The 14,542-nt window shown below is 35.5% G+C and overlaps 2 long non-coding RNA genes across 3 annotated transcripts; one reads left to right on the top strand and one right to left on the bottom strand.

Annotated features, from left to right (window-relative positions):
• Positions 1-1,179: 1,179 nt before the first annotated feature.
• On the top strand, positions 1,180-2,607 carry LOC110899737. 2 transcript variants are annotated; one of them, XR_002570508.2, is made up of 3 exons: positions 1,180-1,307; positions 1,779-1,832; positions 2,346-2,607. It is a non-coding gene; the product is annotated as an uncharacterized LOC110899737 (long non-coding RNA). The 2 variants fall into 2 exon arrangements; XR_002570507.2 differs by having other exon boundaries at positions 1,188-1,314.
• A 5,616-nt stretch (positions 2,608-8,223) lies between these two features.
• On the bottom strand, positions 8,224-12,211 carry LOC110899739. Its single transcript, XR_002570512.2, has 3 exons — positions 11,284-12,211; positions 10,545-10,645; positions 8,224-10,458 (listed from the first exon to the last, which is right to left on the bottom strand). It is a non-coding gene; the product is annotated as an uncharacterized LOC110899739 (long non-coding RNA).
• Positions 12,212-14,542: the final 2,331 nt, after the last annotated feature.

The raw sequence follows: 14,542 nt of genomic DNA on the forward strand, positions 1-14,542 counted from the left end.
GTTAGACCTATTCATAACAGGTCAATACATGGCCATTTCTTAATATATCATTCTTGTTATTTATATATATACGTATCGAGGTACATGTTTTAAATCCGTCCCACAGATTTAAATGTAACATCCATACCCTTCATTCCTTCTATGTTTGAATCCATCTAGCGGCTCCAAACATATCATTCGTACCTTTTCCTCCTTACATGTGTTTTAACAAAAACTTAAAGTTTTACCTGCCTTCAGCAACTAGGTTTTAAGGTTAGTCATCTTAGTTGTCGAATCATAATTACTTCATTTTAGTTCTATCCATATATGAGTTTTCTTCTTCCTTATACATTCAACTACCCAAGTAAATGGGGTTCGGCATAAACACTCTCAATGAGAGTTAAGCATTCACATTCGATTACCCAAATAATTGGGTTTGGCATATGATGATGGGGAATACTTGAAGAAGACCTATTCTTAATCAATTGTAATACTTTGACAAAACTTGCAACGCCCTTGGGTGTTAATCCCCATGGAAGGGTATAATCCGTTTTCGCAAACGGGGAAAGCTAGGTCCTCGTTACATTGGGCCGTTTAAAATTTTGGCTCGGGTTGGAAGGGTTGCGTATCGATTGGAATTACCGCCTGCTCTAAACGGGATTCACAATACCTTCCACGTGTCGCAATTAAGAAAGTGTCTTGCGGATGAGACAGCACTAGTACCACTCGATGATATCGAGTTGGATGAAGGGTTAAATTATGTCGAAAAACCCGTAGCCATTAAGGACTTCAAGGTGAAGAATCTCCGCAATAAAGCTGTTAAACAAGTGTTGGTCCAATGGCGACACCGAAAAGGTTCGGATCTTACATGGGAAACTGAAGACGAAATGAGGAAGCACTACCCTTATCTTTTCGGTATGTCAATACTTAATTTGTTATGTGATCAGGTTTCGGGGACGAAACCTCTTTTAAGGGGGGTAGACTTGTAACACCCCAAAATATGCTATTCATTTACTTGTTTTATTAAAGGTGTATAAATTGTAATAATTAACCAAGTCAAAAGATTTTGGTAATTGTTAACTAGAAAGAAAATTAGTGTGATAACTATCCACACTTATAACCCTAGGGACTAAAATTGTGATTATGACAAAATTTTAATAACAATAATAATATAACAAAAACCAACACACTGGTGTTGGTGGGGGATCGATCGAACAAGCAGAGAGAAGGGGGAAACCCTAGCTCAAGCAAAAACAAGCAATTGGATCTAAATTCTCAAGATAATCTAGTGCATGAGTCCATAAATCTGAATAACTAACCTCAATTTCGTAAGTGGTAAGCTTGATTTTCTGAATTTATGATTTTTAGAATGAGGGGTTAGACCAAATCTCGATTCCTTGTAACCAATGTAATGAATCTGAGTTAAGATTGCTTTTTAGAATAGGAATCATGCTTGAAATTATGTTCTATAAAAAGTGTAGTGAAAAACCCACTTTGTAAAGATTATGTTACTAATAGGAAATTCATGAGAATTAGGATCATGAGTTAATTGATATGTGAAATTGTTGTGATGCTCGAATGCTAGATAAACTGATTTTAGAATGGAAATTATATGAATTTAGAGGAAGATGATTCTTGTGTTGTGATGAGCTAGTAGGGACATGCTTAGTAAACTTGTACCTTGTGCCTTATGTATGATGCTTACCAAGTGTTCGATGAAATGCCTAAAAGAAGAATTTATGTGGAAATAGTATAATGATGCCACAAACTAAATAAAGTGAACGAATGTTCTAATGTAGGCGTGAAAGAAGAAGGTACAAGCACTAAGCAAGCGGAAGGAGCACAAGATCGAGGTATGCTTCGTGTCATACGAGTCTTTATTATATTTCCTATTTATATAAAATTTCGTTGTAAAAGCTATTCTTATATAACGAGATCGACGATGTAGTAAGCAAGATACAAATCCCTTGTGGATTTGGGTATGTTAATGAAAGTAGTGTTGAGTTATGCTAACCCAATTTCATGGGTCGAATGCGTATGCTTAGCTCTCTACGAGAGTGTTTATGCTAAACCCAATTTCATGGGTTGAATGTGTATGCTTAGCTCTCTACGAGAGTGTTTATGCTAAACCCAATTTCATGGGTTGAATGTGTATGCTTAGCTCTCTACGAGAGTGTTTATGCTAAACCCAATTACACGGGTCGAATGCGTATGTCAAACTCTCTACGAGAGTGGTTATGCTTAACCCAATTATTGGGTTGTTGTATGCTTAAGAGTAAGAATGTTTTATGTGGTTAAAGCTAAATCGAAAGGTTATGATTTTCTATGAGATAACTAACTTATTAAATTTGTGAATGTTAATGTAGGTAAAGCACCTCTATAGGCGATTTGGAGTTATGGGACGAGCACATGTTCAAGCCTTATAATACCAAGCGCTTCCGCAACTCATATGCATACTTTTGGGTCCATGTTTTGCCACTTTGTTAGACTTTGTTGAAATGTTTTAGATTTAAAAACTCGTTACTTTTGTTGGAATGGTTTTATGTAAATTGGGTCGTAGGTAAACGTTGTATGTTATGTCAAAACAGGGGGTATGTCCGTTTTACAAACGGGTCATGCCCAATTTTTGTAAAAATTTCTTTAAGCGTCAAAGTGGTATTTTAATTCTCCGAAAAATCTTGTTTATGTAGTTAATCTATTATTTTTGAAAAGCGGTCCTTACAAGTTGTCTCATACGAGTCTTTATTATATTTCTTATTTATATAAAATTTCGTTGTAAAAGCTATTCTTGTATGACGAGATCGACGATGTAGTAAGCAAGCGACAAATCCTTTGTGGATTTGGGTATGTTAATGAAGGTAGTGTTGAGTTATGCTAAACCCAATTTCATGGGTTGAATGTGTATGCTTAGCTCTCTACGAGAGTGTTTATGCTAAACCCAATTTCATGGGTTGAATGTGTATGCTTAGCTCTCTACGAGAGTGTTTATGCTAAACCCAATTTCATGGGTTGAAGGTGTATGCTTAGCTCTCTACGAGAGTGTTTATGCTAAACCCAATTACACGGGTCGAATGCGTATGTCAAACTCTCTACGAGAGTGGTTATGCTTAACCCAATTATTGGGTTGTTGTATGCTTAAGAGTAAGAATGTTTTATGTGGTTAAAGCTAAATCGAAAGGTTATGATTTTCTATGAGATAACTAACTTATTAAATTTGTGAATGTTAATGTAGGAAAAGCACCTCTATAGGCGATTTGGAGCTATGGGACGAGCACATGTTCAAGCCTTACGATACCATACGCTTCCGCAACTTATATGCATACTTTTGGGTCCATGTTTTGCTACTTGTTAGACTTTGTCGAAATGTTTTAGAATTAAAAACTTGTTACTTTTGTTGGAATGGTTTTTATGTAAAATGGGTCGTAGGTGAACGTTGTATGTTATGTTAAAAACAGGGGGTATGTCCGTTTTACAAACGGGTCATGCCCAAATTTTGTAAAAATTTCTATTAAGTGTCAAAGTTGAATTTCGATGCTACGGAAAAATCTTGTTTATGTAGTTAATCTATCATTTTCGAAAAGCGGTCCTTACAAGTTGGTATCAGAGCCAGGTTTCGATCCTGGGACCTGTGGGTTATGGGCCCACAGAACTTAAAATCCCATATTCTATCATAATACTTTGTCAAAAGAATTTATAGTTGTTACGCCCTAATTCGTATTTATCAAAAGTCGCAGCGGAAATTCGTGCCATAAAAATTCTTTCATTATAAACCTTACGTCTTACTTGAAAGTTCACTTCTAAAATAACTCTTTTATATCGAATACAACAAACTGACTCTATTATAGAATAATTCATAGCTTATGTACAACAAATTTACATCCTTAGACAACCCCGTACAATCCCTTAGGTGACTCGGTCTTCGATCTTTATTCCTTGATGATCCTCCGTGACCCGCACAACCTGCATTCACCACATACATTCAAAAACATTAGCACACAATGTATAAACAAGATCATTCGCATACACTTCACATCTCGTTCTTTATCAAACTTCAAGCGTTTCATCTGCGTATCCATTTCCTGGCGAGGCTTCATGAATGTACCTGCATTACTTATCATTCTCAAGGTACACCATTAATAACGTTAATCCTCAATGTGTCTAAATCATACACATATATGTACTTACATACCCACATACATATACATCTACATACGTACATACACTCATACATACCCTTATACATACCTACATACACAACTACATACTTACATATCCTTCCTACAACTAGACATACGTACATACACTCATACATATCATTAAGCATAACTACATATCCTACTACATACGTACAGTTGGAGTTATAAACATACATACGTGTATGCCTACATACATGCTTACATAACTTCTACATACGTATACAAATACATACAAGCACACAATCTTGCTTATCTATATATGTACATACTTCAACGAACACGTACTAGATCACGCGTACCTCTTACATAATCATACATTATTAACGTGGGTCTTAGTCTTGGCTTTATAGCCCATAAACATCCAAGGAACCTTCAAAATCATGTTTGGAAAGTCCGCCGTAGTCCACGGATATCAAACCGAAGCCCACGGTACATAAATTAACTTAAATAACAAGATTTCAGCTTTTGGGACTTGGGAAGGCCGTCACCGACGCCCCTAGGGCCGTCGGCGACGGGCCTTGCATTTACCCGTAGCCCAAAAACCCGTAGACAGGTAATTAACCCGTCAGCACAAAAACTGATTTTCTAGAGCCCGTCGGCGACGCCCCCATGCCCGTCGGCTACGCCCTCTAGATTTTGCATTTTTCTGCAGCTCCGTTTCGTCGTCCGTACGCACTAAAACGCGCATAACTTTTGAACCGTTTACCCGTTTAACCTCCCGTTTCTTCCTACATGCTTGTAAATTCACATTCTATCATATGAACTTAAAATCCCATATCCGGATTAAGGAAATTCTTAACTTACACTATCGGCTTGTTATTCACTTATGAATTATTCGACCCGTTATGGGTATTTATACATTAAAAGGTCTATAACATACAAAACTCTATACTTCACTTTCATAATAGACAAAGACATTACTCTAATCGAATAACTCACTTCCAAATGACTTTTAAGGTCGTTTACCCGAAATCCCCACCAAGGGCGTTTTTGTCAACCTTGCCCCATTATTAACAACAAGCACTACGTTGCATAAGCAACCAATCCTACTACCTAGTTACGATTCTCAATCACTCATACCTTGCTCGGATCAAAGCTGAGATCCGTTTAATACTTCATCGATATCATACCATTTGTTCCTATTCGACCTCAATTATCATACCTAGTTAAGTTGCATATAACTTTACATAAATAACTAAGAAGTGATTACGGAATCACTTACCTTGTGCATCCGTGTTCATACCCGCTTGCTTGCCTCATCTTGACCCGTTAGTCTTTCGTGCTTGAGTCCACGTCCACATGATCCCTAATGCTTTCATGTTACCGCAATCACATCCTTGTTAGTGTATACGATTTCACATCTAAATGATCATATCAAAAGCGTAACTCACATTTGACTTTCATGGTCAAGTCTAATAAACATAAAGCATACATCCAAAAACCACATCTTTTTAGACTCATGCAATCCATCACGTTAACGCATAAAACACATATTAATTTAGCACCTACCATACGACACTATGTACATTTCGTACTTATGATGCTAAAGTACTTACAACCACATGATCACATAATCATACTCGCATACACATTTGCTTACATATACTTTCACATATCATACACCTTCGCTCTTAATTACCTTGAGTCAAGCACATCTAATACAAGGTGAGCATTACACCATTCAAGCACAAGGTACAAGCTCCTAATGCATAATTTTACCAAACCATACATTCAATCCGAATTCTCATATGGACTCCACCTTAAGCACACTTAACATATTATTTTGCTAACGACTACACCATAAACACCTTCTATACATACTACCCACAACTTTCATACGATTTCACAATTTTGTTCTCTTAGGCATTTCATCGAACACTTGGCGGGTATCACATTTGTAAAACATTATGTACAAGCTTTTAAAGCGTGATTCCTACTAATTCTTCCCATAACTTATTAACAATCAATCAAGCTCATAACAATATTTCGCCCTAACTACGGACATATGGTTGTGACACCAATTGTTCATAACAAGATCATCAAAAACAATCAAATTAACACGTAGAAATCTCAATATTTCTAGCCATTCCTTGACATGCAAGTGGGTTTTGCCTAATCCATGTTCATATTCAAAATTTAACATATCTTGATGTCTACTCAGCCATTGCAACCATCATTCATACTAGATTTAGCATTACATTCACGAATTACACTAAACCCACTAAATCAAACATCACCAAATTGCAAAATTCGACTTACTTGATGTAGGAAATACTTAGATGATCACCATTCTTAGTTTATGCAGTCAACTAGCCTTCGATTTCCCTTTTAATTTGAAGATTTTGAAGAAACTAGGGTTTGAACCCTTTTCTTCCTTCCTGCTCATCGACACACACACACACTCTATGTGTGTGTGTGGTGTTTTAATTTCTTTTTTATAAAATCATGTTTCCCACTTAACGGTTTTGGTCCCTCTAGTTTTATTTCGGTTAAATAAGAGATTAAAACTTATTTGTTTACATCAACCGGGTTTTTAATTTACCAAACCCGTTTTTGGGGTGTTACAAGTCTACCCCCCTTAAACGAGGTTTCGTCCCCGAAACCTTTCTCATTCTTAGTAGACTAAAACTACTCTTATTTTCCATCTATTCATTCACGATGCTCATCACAACATGAATACATTCGGGATCTTGGTCAGAAGTTCGTTTCATACCTAAACATGATTGTACGCATTGTCCTTACGTTCTTAAATTATGTAAGTTACTTCCATAATTACATGAAACTCAGAATCTGTTCCAGAGCTCTTATTAGAGTCTTTCACTTTATGCTACTAGCTCTTAACGCCTATCATCACTAACGTTTCATTCATCGAATTTATTCCAATTGTATACAATTATTAATCTAGCAAACCCAAGTCTATGGCTTGTTTCTAGCTTCCTATTTAAGCATATTACATTCATTTATTTACTAATCGAAATAAATCGATTATTTCATACTACTCATACCTCATATACTATCCTTCATTTTGTTCGCTATGAGCTATCCTACACATTCCATTACTCTCATTACCTCTAATTAGCTTCAAGCTCATAGGAAGGGTCGATTCATTATCATACGCCTACTGCAATCATTCGAAGACTTATTATTACAACCAAGTCACCCTTTTTACACCTACTTATCCGTACTTAACATGAAGACTAAGCATTATTTCCATGGTTACTATTGTTATCTATGTCATGCATATCTTTCCTACCATGCCTTGTTCAAATGAACATGGCCAACAAGCCGAGCATCAAGGTTAGCATTTCTTATCGATACTTGTCGTTTCGTATATTCTATCATAATTTCCACAGTTATGATCGTTCAAGTTTAGTACCACCAGTTCACATAAAAGCATCATTCAATATGTAACTTTCTATTTAACATCCACAAGTTAAACCATTTACTAACCTTGCTAATTTGGCACCGACCAACGTGTAACAACCCGAGTTGACTCGCTCCTTCACGAATCCGTATCTTAACAGGGTTGATCTTGTCCATCTGGTATCATGAGCTTTCATTCATGAGCATTCTTTCACCGTTCTCGGTAGATTCATTGCATCAGGATTTCTGCCAATCTCATTATAAAATTAGGGGTTTACACACTTCATTCGATTTTATTTAAACATGATGTTTATCACCTGACCTCGTTTTTACATCAATACTTTATTGATTCCTTCTTAAGACATTAGTGTGTTAGACCTATTCATAACAGGTCAATACATAGCCATTTCTTAATATATCATTCTTGTTATTTATATATATATACGTATCGAGGTACATGTTTTAAATCCGTCCCACGGTTTTAAATGTAACATCCATACCCCTCATTCCTTCTATGTTTGAATCCCTCTAGCGGCTTCAAACATATCATTCGTACCTTTTCTTCCTTACATGTGTTTTAACAAAAACTTAAAGTTTTACCTACCTTCAGCAACAAGATTTTAAAGTTAGTCATCTCAGTTGTCGAATCATAATCACTTCATTTTAGTTCCATCCACATATGAGCTTTCTTCTTTCTTACACATTCGACTACCCAAATAATTGGGTTTCGGCATAAACACTCTCAAAGAGAGTTAAGCATACACATTCGACTACCCAAATAATTGGGTTTCGGCATAAACACTCTCAAAGAGAGTTAAGCATACACATTCGACTACCCAAATAATTGGGTTTGGCATAAACACTCTCAAAGAGAGTTAAGCATACACATTCGACTACCCAAATAATTGGGTTTCGGCATAAACACTCTCAAAGAGAGTTAAGCATACACATTCGACTACCCAAATAATTGGGTTTGGCATAAACACTCTCAATGAGAGTTAAGCATACATATTCCACTACCCAAATAATTGGGTTTTTCGCATTTAATCATAACCTCTTCTTTCAATCCGTATAACGGATTAAGCTTCTAACATTCATTAGAGCATTCAAAATCACCCGTTCAAAACGGATGGTAGCTTATTCTTATTCGACTTGTTCGCTAGAACCGGTCGACTCGCATAACTTTTCATAACCTTCGTTAGCATAACCAAATCCGCAATGGATTTGCTATTTCGCATTCGCTACAACATAGCGCCCACCTGCTACCCAGTTCTACCGGACATACCTGCAATAATTGCCACGGTCTCACGAACGTCATATGCTTCTTGCGTACTGGCCAGGTGCGCAATTCACACACTAGTTTCGTGCCTTCGTGTAATCATCGCCTTATGCCCGAGAAATGGGTTTCAGTTTCGTGCACATTTCTAAAACTTCCCCAAGACCACATCATTGTCTTTCGTTTAATAATTTCCCTCCCAAGGAGACCCCTTCCTTTTTCTTTTGACATCGGTACTCATACATATTAGTAGTGTGTACCTGGGGTTAATTTGCCTATTTGCACCATTGCCCGCCTTAGCGTTCATCCTATTCTGTATTCACGGATCATCCTCTTCACGCTCTTAAGCTTACCTTGCACATAACACACTATTAGTTTCCTTCAAGTACATAATCTAATACATGCTTACATTCGCCTTTGCATTTAGGCCTCGATCGAGTCTTGGATTGTACGGGTTCTTGATTACGAGAGCACACCGGTTTGAGTTCAAGCATTTACCTTCTATTACTTGATTCTCTCAAACCAGGGCTCTGATACCAACTTGTAACACTCTAAATTTAAAATGACCAAAATTTATATTTTAATTGCGGAAAAAGTAGGTCCCAAAATTTTTTTCTGTCTAATGACATTATATGAACTTGTCTTCATCATTTAGATATGAACAACACTGCTCTTTTTAGAAAAAAAGAACAATATGATCTAATAAGTTTAGATTCGTAACCCATTACTAAACAAAATGACCACTAAAAACTTTATAAGATATAAACTCAACTATGTGATGTTCGTAATTCATCCTGAGCACTTGATCCTCAACTTTAGAATCTATCCATGAGTTTTACCTACGACATCACAAAACGACATGTTAGTATTAATTAGATTGAGATCATATGATAATCAAACTTGTAAGTTTGATCTCAAACACCAAAATCTTGAACTTGGAACAATCCCTGATGTAAACTACATCGGAATCGAGGAAGCCTTCGCCGACCTAGCGTAGACATCCCATTGTAACACGCAACATAGACCAGAAACCCATCATGGTAACAACTAGCATCGGTGTGACCTATGCTGAATATAGTGTAGGCTACGCCACCTACAACACTTGTACACGATTTTCGGTTTTTAAAATGAGTCAGTCTCGTACTTCTCAAACCTGCTTCTAGTCAACATGATCATCAGCAATGGAGTTAAAACTCATAGTTCTAATAATAATTTTGCCTTGTTAATATTCCAAACTCTTACCACCAACCACATTATTAACAATCGTTTGCACACAAAAAAAGGTCGAATCATAATTCCTTAACATGCCATTAAGACTCAACATTTTTTTTTCTAGGTACTGCCAATCTTCATATTTGCAGGAAGGCATGAGTTCGCAACATTGTAGAAGAAATACTTCCCATTTCATACCTTGTACCTTACATTATACAACAAAGTTGAATCTAAACAATATATAATATAAGTCTCATTAACAACAAGATAGATAGCATACCATTTTAAAATCCCAAAGGCAACATATGTAGCCATCTATCATCACTTGTTACTTTAATCATTCTAAAGGTTAAATATCATCTAGCGATTCTTTTGCATTACCAATAGTAGAGAAATCAATGTTTAATCCAATATGATCACTACGCCATAATCCTACATTTTTACGTAAATATCGGTGATATTACTAACACCGTAACAAGTCGAATACAATATCACAATACATGTGTAAGATAACTTACCTTTGCCTGTAGGATTAGCTATACTTCGAATCCCCTTTCTGACCCGTTGACTTCTTGTTAGATGCTACCGAGCGTAATTCCCTTTTTCTTCAATTCCAGTCCTGGAATTTCACAACGAATCAAGCCTTTCGTATAAACGGTTTCATATGAGAAAACAAACTCTTCATGTAACATGAACCGACACTACATTTAGAGTTGTGTTTTCCTCTGGAACAATAAGTTAGCCTCGTAACATCCTTGTAAGGCCGTTTGGACAGCCATGCAACCATTCATGTTTCCTGTTTTTAACCCCTGTTTTCTGTTACAACTGATCGCAACAATATTACATATTTCTAGACCTCAGATCAGAAATTCCTCTGGTGAGAATACTCACCTATAAGTTAGGAAACTACAGTTAAAATTTCATTACGATCCGACCGTTGGATCATCGGGAACAGCCCAATCTTTGAAACTATGTTTTCCAAACCGGAAATACGAACTGTTGCGAAAATGGATTATAAAATCGAACATGCAGACCTCTAAAACACATTCCGACCGTTGATTATGATCATCTATTTGTGAGGATCATACTGTAAAAATTTTAAGATGATCCAACGGCTAGAACTCTCGGATCAGCCAGTTCTTTGAGGCTGTGCTGTTAAAAAAAAAACAACCACCCAAATTCGAACAGAACCATTTCCAAAATTTTGATGGTTAAAACTGGGATCTAGATTTTATATTGAACTGAAATGGAGCTTACCATAGAGTTTGGGATGTCGAGAAATGGTTCCAGATAAAAATTAAGGGTAGCAGGACCACCATCACTCGCCACACCCGGACCACCGTCGGTCACCGACCGCCGCACCTCCCTTCTCTCTCTCTAAATCCAGAAAATAAACCTTTTTTTTTGCAACTAATGAGCCATGAATGACTTTTATACATTAAAAAATGTGAGAACTACAATACATTCCCCCTTAAGTTTGATTTGTTACAACAATGACCCCTCAAGTTTGGGTGAGTCACAAGATGATGTAACGGTATGCCGGTATATATTACTCTGAACCGAACTCGTCATTTTTCCCAACATTATAATAAAAATATAATGTGCTAAATTTTTTTACTCATCAAATTCTTTACTCTTAAAACAAGTCTTTACCGATAGTAAAATATCATATTACAATTTCACCCGAGAATAGGATGTTACAAATCTACCCACCTTATAAAGGTTTCGTCCTCGAAACCTTATTAGCGAAAGAATAGATTAATTTTACTTATCGCTTCCATCCCTTCTCTTTATCCATTTCACTTAAGGGTTTAACCACATATATGAATCCATATCCTACATAAAGACTTGTAACCACAACATATAACCTGTAACCATACCTTGTGTATCTACAAATTAATCCATGGTCATGAACATTTGTCATATACATGTTTAGAGAAAGAAACACATACCTGGATACAGAATGAGAATACACATTTCATGTCTCAACTATCCAACTGCTCCTCTTGTAACCCAATTTTGTTAGTTCGATGCTTTCATGCTAACATCTTAAAAGTCAATTTCTAGAGCAATATAATAAAGTCCTTAAACATCAATCATAGTTTGACAAAATCTTTCACGGATGAAGACATTTCTTTACATGCATTAAAGGAGTAACTTCAACTCATATTTGTCATTTCTAGTTCAGTAAATTTTTGATTATATCTATCACATGTTTGTAAAATGACTTAAAATCTAACAAACTTATATGTCCATTCATCAACATCAGTAGTGATGTTTAAAAGTGATAGACTCAATACATCTATCTACGCTTCAAATTTAAGGAATCTTTACACATCATAAATTTGAATTCACTTGTATGACCAAGATAAACACATTATATTACGACCACTCTAACCGGTTACATACAATATCATGACTTCTAAGTTGATTCTCCTAGTGGTTATGCAACATAAACAAGATCGTTTATTAACTTCTTGACTCATGATTCAACATTGGAACATAACTCCACTACATGATTCTAAAATAGTCATTCAACCCCATTTTTCTACATATCTTCTGTATATAATTTAAAACCTTATCACATATCTTTTAAGAATCGTAATACTTCGCTTTATCAAGAAAAAAAGTCATAGAGCATTTACCTCATCAGTGGAAGAGATTTATGAGCATCTACAAGTCTTGTACTCATCATTTCTCAAATGCCCCAAATTTCCACCCTTCTCTCCTTGATAGCTTATTAATGACTTCATAAGTCAATCTAAGCATAAATATGTCACACAACATCTTTGTATACATCAACACTTAATGTTAATTTTCATAACAAATTCAATTTGTCATCTTTACAATATTTTAATCCATTTCGCTCATTCATAATATGTGGTTTTAATCATATCCTCCTTAACAAACATCTCAAATAGACAATTGGCTTTTTCGTTTTGTAATATATATATATATATACACATACATATATATACACACATTTATCTCATCGTATTAAGATCACTAATTAGATCTTTAACAGTTCCCACATTTTTATCAAGATAATAAGATCTTCAAACATTCATTCATTTCATTTTTTTTTATCATTGAGATTATATAATCTCCAAATACCTTCTCCAAGGTCTTTAACAAAACTAACTTATTAGCATAAGAAAGTAGCCACTATAAACCTTTCTTAGGTAATTGATTGTAAATACAAAAAATACCTTCTTTTGAAAAGGGAACACGTAAATATTTCAATCAACGTAATCACTTGCATACTTATGATCTTCCTTATCTTTGTTTATTAACAATTCATCAGGCCCCCATTTTTTTTTTGTTCAATCATATACTATGAAGTCTTATTATAATTTATTAGCATATATTTAAACCAAAAAGCATTTAGAATACAATATAATTAATTCACTACTCAATTTAACTCATTATGTCTCCACAATTATTTACCTTTTTGCTTCCATCCACATAAATTATGGCTTCTACAAGATCACACTAGTACTTATGTTCATAATTTCACTCGAAAATGAACTGCTCAAGATGTCATACCTTACATTTCCCTGTAGTTACCATAACTTTTTTTTTGAATGGCTAAAATTTCACACCTTTTGTTTTTTACACCTTTCCACCAGGTTCGAACCTGGCTTGTTTCCCCCCAAACATCTTTGGTGTTACCACTCGGCTATAGCCCAAGTGGCAGTTACTATAATTTGCTCCAAGATCCGATGAGAAATCTCTCATGCGTAGTTCTCGTGATTTATTAGAACAATTCTTCCTTTATTTTTTTCTTAATAAATCCCATTCCTTTAAAAAACATCATTTTGCCATTTTTAAGGCCATATTAGCGTTATGGTATTAGCATCAAAATGATAATCACAAGAATCACCTTCATGAGATCATGGGACCTCATACTCTCTTTTACTCCTTAGTGAGATTATAAAATCTCTGTAATTCTTTATAAGGGATCGAGAATGTCTAAACTTTTTAATGTAATTCAATAATCCGTTAATTATTTGCCAACTTATCCAGTTTGACTTTTCAAGGTCAAACTGCCACTTATTAGTTATTGTATATACATATTGAAGTACGGGTTTCAGTTCGAATGTACTTACAAAAACATTGTTTCATTATTTCAGTGTCTCTTGCAAAAACTTTCCCTCCCGTCCATACTTAAGCCATGCGTCCGGGTCTTAGCCAGTCATTCACCCCAACTCTCATGAGTTGATTTTTAATATGCCCATCGCGTAACTTTATTCGATACTTCTTTCTTTCAATAAAACTTTCATTTAGGTGCTAATTTCCATCACCCTTCTTGTTATCTTATTGAAATTTGTCTTATACTTACTCATATAATCCATTTGACTCTAACAAGGTTAAACTGTCAACACATCCCTAACTAGGTTTCAACAACTAGCAACAACTCATCCCACACATGTTCATATATGCGTGACATGTATATATATGCACTCCTTTAGTGGAGCAACATACTTAACCTGGCAAGGCTACCGATACCACTTGC

Source organism: Helianthus annuus, chromosome 13 (assembly GCF_002127325.2).
Source record: "Helianthus annuus cultivar XRQ/B chromosome 13, HanXRQr2.0-SUNRISE, whole genome shotgun sequence".
Lineage (NCBI taxonomy): Eukaryota > Viridiplantae > Streptophyta > Magnoliopsida > Asterales > Asteraceae > Helianthus > Helianthus annuus.